This window comes from Salvelinus sp. IW2-2015, linkage group LG23 (genome assembly GCF_002910315.2).
Source record: "Salvelinus sp. IW2-2015 linkage group LG23, ASM291031v2, whole genome shotgun sequence".
NCBI lineage: Eukaryota > Metazoa > Chordata > Actinopteri > Salmoniformes > Salmonidae > Salvelinus > Salvelinus sp. IW2-2015.
The window spans coordinates 28,882,006-28,893,109 of record NC_036863.1 but is presented as its reverse complement, the minus strand read 5'-3'; the positions used below and the strand labels follow the sequence as shown (position 1 = coordinate 28,893,109).

Here is an 11,104-nt window from a genome sequence, read left to right as displayed (position 1 = left end):
CAGGGGAAGTGGTAAGGCACGTATTTATAGCCTAAATCAGGCATATTTATTTGTGTTAAGAGAAAATGTGAATGTGATCAAATTTAGTTCAAATTCAAACCTCGGGTGGCTAGGCTACCTAGACCTTATCAATCCAAAATGATTGACTGGAATTAATCAATCAACACAATAGTGATTAAATACTGTTTGAGTAACTTTTTAATTACAGATGCAAAAGGCCCACATGATGCCCTGGCCTATATTGTCCAATAGCAGTTGTTGTCTAGTTTTTATAGAAGCCCATTCCCGCTCACCCAAAACATTTTTTAAAGTCGATATTATCTCAAGATTTTTAGATATATCAAGTCAACATTTTGAAATACTAATTCGAGATACTACCTAAAAATGTCGAAATACTATCTAAACATTTCGAGATATAGGATATGTTTCTTCATTTGTAGCATTGTGTGGTGATTTCCATCTATTCATGTTGCATAGATCAGCACAGCAATAACCTTCCAGGTAAAGACATTCCTGTGGTCCATTAAGCTACACATTGTGTGTGTGTGTCAATGTCCTGTTTAGGACAATAAATATAAAATGTATATGTTATCTGACAGAGTTGATAATATTGTGCTGCTTTTTATGATAATTTGGGTTATTCTTTTCTGTGGCTTAGCTGATATTGTAATATGTGTAATTAGAGGGGCGGGGGGTTACCTACTTTGTCCATGTCTCAAGACTCCCCATGTCTATTGTTATACATTGATTGGTTGGGGTGTATTTGTGGCCCTGATAAGCACCTAATTTTCTTAATTTCTTACATCGGCAATGGACAATATCATTGAGGACTACTTCCGGCTTGGATTCACACAACATAACAATACGTTTTCAGATCATAGAGAGAGTTCTAAGCAGGAATCAGCTCTTGCGGGTTAAAAACAAAACCGATGGAGCAGAGGTGCTCTCTTTCATACAACAGCAGCTTCAAACATTAGGTCAACAGCATGGCTACTGGTGAATGCACCAGAAATGTTGGATGGCCTGAATAGTTACCGACAGGGAAACTGTCAGTCAACTTCTGTGCCTCCTGGATGTGTCACTTTGGGCCCAGCACTGGAAATCAAAGAATTGAGCGTTTATGGCTCACTCTGAGAAGCAAATGTTGCTAGTTTTGGATGGACCATTTTGACCAGCTTAGAGGAGATGGGCACTTTGCACACATTTTCCTAGACACATTTCTGATCCAGTTTTGAGTATTCTGATTTAGTACGCATGTCATTGTACTGTGTGTATTCCAGTACATGTGCAAATTAACTTAATTTGAGTATCCTTTATAACCCTATGAATTTCCAACTTTATGTACAGTATCAATAACATTGTCTCCTGGTAAGCAACTTTTTAAGCCTCTCTTCAGCTATGTGTCAAATCAGTGTCAACTAATGTGCAAGCTCAGTGGAATCCCACATTATTTCCTCTGTCTAGGAGGAGCTGGATCAAGTGGTTTATGCATGGAGCAACCACTGAATAAGGCCATCCCACAACACTCTGGCTCCCAATGGTCGGCCAATAATGATGTATGCGTTCCCCAACCTGTACGGAGCCCAGAACTACTTACAACCTGTGGACCGTAGGGAAGCAGATACTTGTCGGGAGGACTGTGCTTTTAAAGACCTCACTTGTAATGAGGATGTGTTTCACCTTTGTGTTGAACTCATGGCAGAACACCACCTTATAATGTCTGATGATCTGTATGTATGAAATTATAGACTTCATCAAATGATCCTTGATGGACTGGGTGTTGAGGATTATAGCTTCTTCTCTCACTTAAAGGGCCAATCTGCAGTTGCTACATACATTTTTTTAACTTATAAACGGGAGATCCGTGGGGCGACGCACAATTGGCATAGCGTCGTCCGGGTTAGGGAGGGTTTGGCCGGTAGGGAGGGTTTGGCCGGTAGGGATATCCTTGTCTCAGTATGTAAAAATGTAATAAAATGTATGCACTCTACTGTAAGTCGCTCTGGATAAGAGYGTCTGCTCTTGACCGGTAGGGATATCCTTGTCTCAGTATGTAAAAATGTAATAAAATGTATGCACTCTACTGTAAGTCGCTCTGGATAAGAGCGTCTGCTAAATGACTAAAATGTAAATGTAATACCTAGTCAGTTGTACAACTGAAATGTGTCTTCCGCATTTAATCCAACCCCTCATAATCAACATCCAGCGTCCGGGGAACAGTGGGTTAATGCCYTGCTCAGGGTCAGAATGACTACTTTCTACCTTGTCAGCTCGGGGATTCGATCCAGCAACCTTTCCCATACTGGGCCAACACTCTAACCACTAGGCTACCTGCCGATACTGTACGTACCCATTGAATCGTGAAGAATAGGCTATAATATATCTAGATCTGACCAGGAAACATACAACTACCTTTGTTCTAACAGAGGTATTATCCAAATTGGTTTTCATCAAGGATCTCTCTGTACTTTGCTCTGTTCATCTTTCCCTCGATCCTGACTAGTCTCCCAGTCCCTTCTGCTGAAAAACATTCCCACAGTATGATGCTGCCACCACCATGCTTCACCGTAGGGATGTTGCCAGGTTTCCTCCAGACGTGACACTTGGGATACAGGCCAAAGAGTTCAGTCTTGGTTTCATCAGACCAGAGAATCTTGTTTCTCATGATCTGAGAGTCTTTTATGTGCCTTTTGGCAAACTCCAAGCAGGTGCCTTTTGGCAAACTGGAGCTCTGTCAGAGTGACCATCAGGTTCTTAGTCACCTACCTGACCAAGGCCCTTCTCCCTCGATTGCTCAGTTTGGCCGGGCGAACAGCTCTAGGAAGGGTCTTCGTGGTTCCAAACTTCTTCCATTTAAAAAAAATGTTGGTACCCTTCCCCAGATCTGTGCCTCGACATAATCATGTCTCTGAGCTCTACGGACAATTCCTTCAACCTAATTTCTTGGTTTTTGCTCTGACATGCACTGTCAACTGTGGGACCTTATATAGACAGGTCTATGCCTTTCCAAATCATGTCCAATCAATTGAATTTACCACAGGTAGACTCCAATCAAGTTGTAGAAACATCTCAAGGATGATCAACGGAAACAGGATGCACCTGAGCTCAATTTTGAGTCTCATAGCAAAGGGCCTGAATACCAATGTAAAAAAGGTATTTATGTTTTTTTATTTTAATAAATTCACAAACATTTCAAAAATTGTTTCCGCTTTGTCATTATGGGGTATTCTGTGTACATTGGGAAGGAAAATGATTTATTTAATCCATAATCTGAATTAACTGTATATCGCTGGATGTCCTTTCCTGTGTGTCATGGTAGTTGGAAAAAACATGGAATTCTGCACTTTTCTTCCCGTTGGCTGTAGGTCTTCCTAAGCACCAAAGATCTCTGTCATCTCCTGTTTCAGTGGATAGAGTGTAGTAGCCAACTGCTCTATGATGTATGCTGGCTCTTGAATCAGAGTTTTGTGCAACAACTCCTCTTCCAAGTTGTCTGCTTTTGCCTTCTTTTGACAGCTGTTAATATCCAGGATTTCTGTCAACGCCTCTGGATCTACACTGCTGAAATCCGACCGACAGACCTCTAAGGTCAAGTGCTTCTTTTCGGTTATGTACTTCAAGAAGTTATCCAAAAGCTGTTTGTTCCAGTATTGCTGGAGCCACTTTCAAAAGTAGGTATCGCTCCTTTTTCCATCCTACTGCAATAATGTGGCCTACACTTTGCCACTCCTTTTCCCCAAAGTCGTATCGATGAAATGGCAACTTGAATGTACTACCCATGGTACACTGGTTGTAAAACTCCCAGAACTCAGATAAACAGTCCCTCAGAACTCACATTTGCGGGTCCCCCCACCTCACCTGGCAATGACTTGCACAAAAGTTTTCTTCTTCCTCTGATACATAATCCACCCCACTTACATTTTTCTGTTGTTCTGCAGAGCATTTCTTGATTTTGTCTCCCCACATGAGCCCGCTTCCTGTGGCGATTGATCTGTTGACTGATCTGTTGACTGATTGCTCTGTTTGACTGATGGCTCTGTCAAACAGTTTTGCTTTTCATTTCAAAGGGCATTTTGTCTTCTGCCTGCAGTATGTGAGAATGGCAAGGCCATCCTCATAGGATGGTAGGTAGGTGCGCAGCTGCTCATCACTCATGTGTGGAAGCACACTATCATCAATCTAATGCAGGAAAGAAAATAACTCTTCCTGAACTCTTCATGTGATAAGGATCAGCACTGCTGCTCACAATAGCTTGATTACAGGTAAACAACACTATCTTGATTTAACCTACACTTTTGCACCTTCTCCATCTTTCTTACAGTATCCCCCGGAACTTTCATGCCTCATAGGAAACTATAAAAGTCATCCATCCTGCACACACACATTTGACATGAACACTTCAACTGATGATTTCGTCAAAATGATACAATTACCTTAATTAACCTTTCTCTATAGTCCAATACATTGAATCCAACACACAGCAAACCACTCCATAACAGTTATATCTAAAAGTGAARCAATAGGCCTACATTTTAACATTATTTTAAAAATTATATTTCCTATCCAAATAAAAATGCTTTGTCATTAAGTTATTATTTTCTACAATGTACGCATCTTGGGGGTTTCTATTATTGTGATTACATTTTATAGGCTATTGCTGCCCCCTGGTGTAGCCTACTGTTGTGTACTTGTAGGCCTATTTGTAAATAACGTTTTTACAAGTCTATATGCATGGGGCCAGTGCTACTACAATGCAAGTAACAATTTAGTTCGAAGACAGGTCGAATATATGCAATATATACATTTTAAATTCCGTCAGAGCTGCACACACCACACCAAAATTATATATTTGATCATTGATGACGTACTTCCAAAACTATTTGCGCACGGGGAGGCAATAGAAGCATTGGAACGAGAGGACAGAACACCATGGTTACAGTTCGTCTGCCACTTTTCTAATGGGCTAGCTAGTTTGAGAGGATTACGGAGCTCGTGTGATTGCATAAATAACGGGAACATTAACTAAAGATACAACTTCAAGGTAAGATTTAATTCCAGCATTTTCTTCTTTGGCTAAAGCATTGCTTCAATTAGATGAAATATTACATTTATAGTGAAGGCAACAGGCTACTCAAAGGAGGACCTCGTCATCATCCAGCGGATAAAAACACGATAGATACCGATAAATTCCACTTTATGATACAAGTATCAAACTTGGTACAATAATACTAGTCTCTTTAGTTAGTCCACTCCCTGTACTCCATGTACCAAAGAGATGGGCCTTTCTGCCATCTTCAAATATGAACATTCTATCATTAATGAGTTCTAGAAGAACAGAAGATTTGATGCTGATTCGATCACCTTCACAGATATCCTCCAATCACAACGATTATGCAAATATTTGAACTATCACTTTTTTTCTCCACAGAACATGGCACAGATAGAACAATGAGACAGATATTTCACCGGATGTATAAATGTGAAGCATTCGGTTGACAGTTTCACTCACTACCAAATATGGTAGTAGGAGGAAGCCCAGTGGCCGGCAGGGAGAGACGATGGAACAAAATGGATTTTGGCCCACATGCTGCGAATTTACTCATCGATTAAACATTTGATCTTAATTCAGTTTTCTGTCCCCAAAACTATAATATATTATGAACAGAGTGGACTTMGTTTTTTTGTATACTTTTTTTGTAAACTACCATTTGCCAAAGTTTTAAAAAATTGCGTTGTTTAGAAGGCGTACAAAGGCGAATTGAGCACACCGCACTTTACAGAGTAGGCGTCCCCTAACGGAAATATGCAAATTATTGCTAGAATGCGGCAATAGGATCTCGCTAGCTCGTGCTTGGCTCTTCCCACCTCCTTGCTTGTTCTGCCCACTATGGCTCATTTGTTCCCATTTGAAATGACAGGTTGTGGTCTATTTTGGTTTAGTTATAAAAATCTTTGATGATGGTATCCGGTTACTAAGCAACTGTTTTTTGTTTGACGAACTGTTTTAGTCTGGACAAAATTTTATTGATGGGGTTACATGTTTAATAATGGGTTACCTGTTTCTCTGCTGGTATTGTATTTCACCTAAAGTGACGTGTACAGGGCAGGTTTCCTGTCACGTTTCTTAAAATTGAAACTAAACAGAATATGTAAGGGATAATCAACGAGGGGCAATGGAAAATAATGAATGACACGGAGTTGCATTATTTTCCAGCAAATGCATATAAGCTCTGAGTTGATTATCCCTTTTTATATTATCGCTATAATTTAACACATTTGACGCAAAWWWWWTTKTTCATTTGCAGGTAAAAATGTGTTAAATATCCACTGAAGTAGGTAGCAAGTTAACTAGATAGGTACAGTAGTAGCCTTGGTAACCAAACAAACAKAATTGCTAGTTTAGCTATCCAAACCATCAGTCATAGCTTGCTATTATGAAAATCGAATTCAACAATGCAATTAATGTTTTCAATTCGACTTTTGCTTTCAAAAGCAGATCAAACATAGAGCATGTAAGAATGAACTATACAGGGATGCAAACTAGTCACCTTTCGCCAAATTCACTGTTTTTAATCCAGAATAGGTCAGCTACGTGATTCGTGTAGATCCGATAAAAAAATAAATGTTGGGGGGGCTCTAATATGCGCGTTTGGGTCACTAATGGCTGTAAGCGAACCAGTGATGCGTGTTTTGAGCAATACTGTCTGTATCCAAGGCTCGAGCCTGGGCTCAGCCAGTCGTTCACATAACAGAATGCAGCACGCGACTGAAAGAAGAGACAACCAGCTAGCTTAATTACAGCATCAGAACGTGCTCTGGAAAGACAGCGGAGAGTGGAAAGGCAGTTTGCCAGTTACAACACACTAGCGCGTCACCTGATCAACAACGAAGAGGTAGGTGAGAAGCCTGGAGATGGAGGTGAGAAGGTGATGAAGCGTACTTCATGAGCTGTAACCGAAAAACAACTGGCATTTGGAAAGTTTGAGGTTAGGGAGCAAGTGTGGCGAAACAATACTTGTTAGCATTGTTAAGTATCTTGCTACAGTACCTGGATCAAATTCTCCATTAGCTAGCAAATGTTGAGCAACTTTAGCTAACTTAGCTGATCAAATAATTTAGTTTATAATGTGAAAATTTGATAAATTAACGTTTCAACATCAGATGAGGTAACGTTAACTCGAGGAACCAATTAGCTACAGTATTAACTGGTATACGACTCGTTGCCGTTCCTCAAGCTATAACGTTAATTGCTCACTGGACTCTGCAAATCTGTGTTAACTTAGTTAATTAGTTAGCTATCTATGAACTAATGTTTTCCATCTATGTGGTTCATTTCAGAATGAGAGGATTAGGTGAAAATGAGGCTTTGCTTGTTTAACAAGTAGATTCAGGTATCAAGTGTAGCTGGAGCTGGGCCTGGCTTAAGCTGGATGCCAGTAGAGGTGAAAAGGAACACCACACACTTTCCGTGGATAAGGTGGATAAAAAGGGGTATGCCAGGTGTACAGCCAACAAAGGGTCTCATTCTCTGCTGCTGGCACATTGTAGAACAGATGTACACAGGCAGAAAGTGTGCAATGTAATAACATGCAGTGTAGCCCAACTGGCCCATTTACAACTGTGACCTGGCCAAGATAAAGCAAAGCAGTGCGACACAAACAACACAGAGTTACACAYGGGATAAACAAACATACAGTCAATAACACAATAGAAAAATCTATATACAGTGTGTGCAAATGTAGTAAGATTAGGGAGGTAAGGCAATAAATAGGCCATAGTGGCGAAATAATTACAATTTAGCATTAACACTGGAGTGATAGATTTGCAGATGATGATGTGCAAGTAGAGATACTGGGGTGCAAAGAGCAAAAATAAATAACAATATGGGGATGAGGTAGTTTGGTGGGCTATTTACAGATGGGCTGTGTACAGGTGCAGTGATCAGTAAGCTGCTCTGACAGCTGATGCTGAAAGTTAGTGAGGGAGATATAAGTCTCGAGCTTCAGTGATTTTTGCAATTCGTTCCAGTCATTGGCAGAAGACAACTGGAAGGAAAGGCGGCCAAAGGCAGAGTTGGCTTTGGGGATGACCAATGAAATATACCTGCTGGAGTGTGTGCTACGGGTGGGTGTTGCTATGGTGACCAGTGAGCTGAGATAAGGCAGGGATTTATCTAGCAAAGACTTATAGATGACCTGGAGCCAGTGGGTTTGGCGATGAATATGTAGTGAGGGCCAGCCAACGAGAGCATACAGATCGCAGTGGTGGGTAGTATATGGGGCTTTGGTGACAAAATGGATGGCACTGTGAWAGACTACATCCAGTTTGCTGAGTAGAGTATAAGAGGCTATTTTGTAAATGACATCGCCGAAGTCAAAGATCGGTAGGATGGTCAGTTTTACGAGGGTATGTTTGGCAGCATGAGTGAAGGAGGCTTTGTTGCGAAATAGGAAGCCAATTCTAGATTTAATTTTGGATTAGAGATGCTTAATGTGACTCTGGAAGGAGAGTTTACAGTCTAACCAGACACCTAGGTATTTGTAGTTGTCCACATATTCTAAGTCAGAACCATCCAGAGTAGTGATGCTAGTCGGCCGGGCGGGTGCGGGCAGCGATCGGTTGAAAAGCATGCATTTAGTTTTACTAGCATTTAAGAGCAATTGGAGGCCACGGAAGGAGTGTTGTATGGCATTGAAGCTTGTCTGGAGGTTTGTCAACACAGTGTCCAAAGAAGGGCCAGAATTATACAGAATGGTGTCATCTGCATAGAGGTGGATCAGAGAATCACCAGCAGCAAGAGCGAAATCATTGATATATACAGAGAAGAGAGTCGGCCCAAGAATTKAACCCTGTGGCACCCCCATAGAGACTGCCAGAGGTCCGGACAACAGGCCCTCCGATTTGACACACTGAACTCTATCTGAGAAGTAGTTGGTGAACCAGGCGAGGCAGTCATTTTAGAAACCAAGGCTGTTGAGTCTGCCAATAAGAATGCGGTGATTGACAGAGTCGAAAGCCTTGGCCAGGTCAATGAAGACGGCTGCACAGTACTGTCTTTTATCGATGGCAGTTATGATATCGTTTAGGACCTTGAGCGTGGCTGAGGTGTACCCATGACCAGCTCGGAAACCATATTTCATAGTGGAGAAGGTACGGTGGGATTCGAAATGGTCGGTGATCTGTTTGTTAACTTGGCTTTCGAAGACTTTAGAAAGGCATGGCAGGATGGATATAGGTCTATAACAGTTTGTGTCTAGAGTGACTCCCCCTTTGAAGAAGGTGATGGCTGCGGCAGCTTTCCAATCTTTAGGGATCTCAGACGATACAAAAGAGAGGTTGAACAGGGGTAGGATTGAATAGGGGTTGCAACAATTGCGGCAGATAATTTTAGAAAGAGAAGGTTCAGATTGTCTAGCCCAGCTGATTTGTAGGGGTCCAGATTTTGCAGCTCTTTCAGGACATCAGTGTCTGTATTTGGGTGAAGGAGAAGGGGGGGGCTTAGGCAAGTTGCCGCGTGGGGTGCAGAGCTGTTGGCCGGGGTAGGGGTAGCCTGGTGGAAAGCATGGCCAGCCGTAGAAAAATGCTGAAATTCTCGATTATCGTGGATTTATCGGTGGTGACAGTGTTTCCTAGCCTCAGTGCAGTGGGCAGATGGGAGGAGGTGCTCTTATTCTCCATGGACTTTACAGTGTCCCAAAACTTTTGGGAATTTCTACTGCAGGATGCAAATTTCTGTTTGAAAAAGCTAGCCTTTGCTTTCCTAACTGACTGTGTATATTGGTTCCTAACTTCCCTGTAAAGTTGCATATCGCGGGGGCTATTCGATGCTAAAGCAGTGCACCACAGGATGTTTTTGTGCTGGTCAATGGCAGTCAAGTCTGGAGTGAACCAAGGGCTATATCTGTTCTTAGTTCTACATTTTTWAAATGGGGAATGATTATTTAAGATGGTGACRAAAGCACTTTTAAAGAACAACCAGGCATCCTCTACTGACGGGATGAGGTCAATATCCTTCCAGGGTACTCGAGCCAGGTCGAATAGAAAGGCCTGCTCGCTGAAGTGTTTTTGGGAGCGTTTGACAGTGATGAGGGGTGGTCGTTTGACCGCAGACCCATTACGGACGCAGACAATGAGGCAGTGATTGCTGAGATCCTGGTTGAAGACAGCAGAGGTGTATTTAGAGGGCAGGTTGGTCAGGATGATATCTATGAGGGTGCCAGTGTTTACAGATTTGGGGTTGTACCTGGTAGGTTCTTTGATCATTTGTGTGAGATTGAGGGCATCTAGCTTAGATTGTAAAACAGCCGGGGTGTTAAGCATATCCCAGTTTAGGTCACCTAACAGTACGAACTCTGAAAATAAATGGGGGGCAATCAATTCGCATACGGAGTCCAGGGCACAACTGGGGGCTGAGGGGGGTCTATAGCAAGCGGCAACAGTGAGAGACTTGTTTCTGGAAGGGTAGATTTTTAGAAGTGGAAGCTCGAACTGTTTGGGCACAGACCTGGATAGCATGACAGAACTCTGCAGACTATCTCTGCAGTAGATTGCGACCCCGCCCCCTTTGGCAGTTCTATCTTGGCGGAAAATGCTGTAGTTGGGGATGGAAATTTCAGAATTTTTGGTGGCCTACGCCAGTATTCAGACATGGCTAGGACATCAGGGTTGGCAGAGTGTGCTAAAGCAGTGAATGAAACAAACTTAGGGAGGAGGCTTCTGATGTTAACATGCATGAAACCAAGGCTTTTACGGTTACAGAAGTCAACAAATGATAGCGCCTGGGGAATAGGTGTGGTTCTGGGGTCTACAGGGCCTGGGTTAACCTCTACATCACCAGAGGAGGAGTAGGAAAAGGGTACGGCTAAGGGCTATAAGAACTGGTCGCCTAGTGCGTTGGGAACAGAATAAAAGGAGCAGATTTCTGGGCATGGAAAATAGATTCAGGACATAATGTACAGACAAGGGTATGGTAGGATGTGAGTACAGAGGAGGTAAACCTAGGCGTTGAGTGACGATGAGAGAGGTTTCGTCTCTGGTGGGACCAGTTAAGCCAGGTGAGGTCTCCGCATGTGTGGGGGTTGGGACAAAAGAGCTATCTAAGGCA

At 42.3% G+C, this 11,104-nt stretch overlaps 1 protein-coding gene across 1 annotated transcript in view; it reads left to right on the top strand.

Annotated features, from left to right (window-relative positions):
• Positions 1-4,774: 4,774 nt before the first annotated feature.
• The window catches only part of LOC111950651 (unconventional myosin-Ic), a 40,225-nt gene continuing 33,895 nt past the window's right edge, over positions 4,775-11,104 (top strand). Inside the window, exon 1 of the mRNA XM_070434488.1 lies at positions 4,775-5,041. The gene's annotated coding sequence lies outside the window, so the exon portion shown is untranslated. The remainder of the gene's footprint in view (positions 5,042-11,104) is intronic.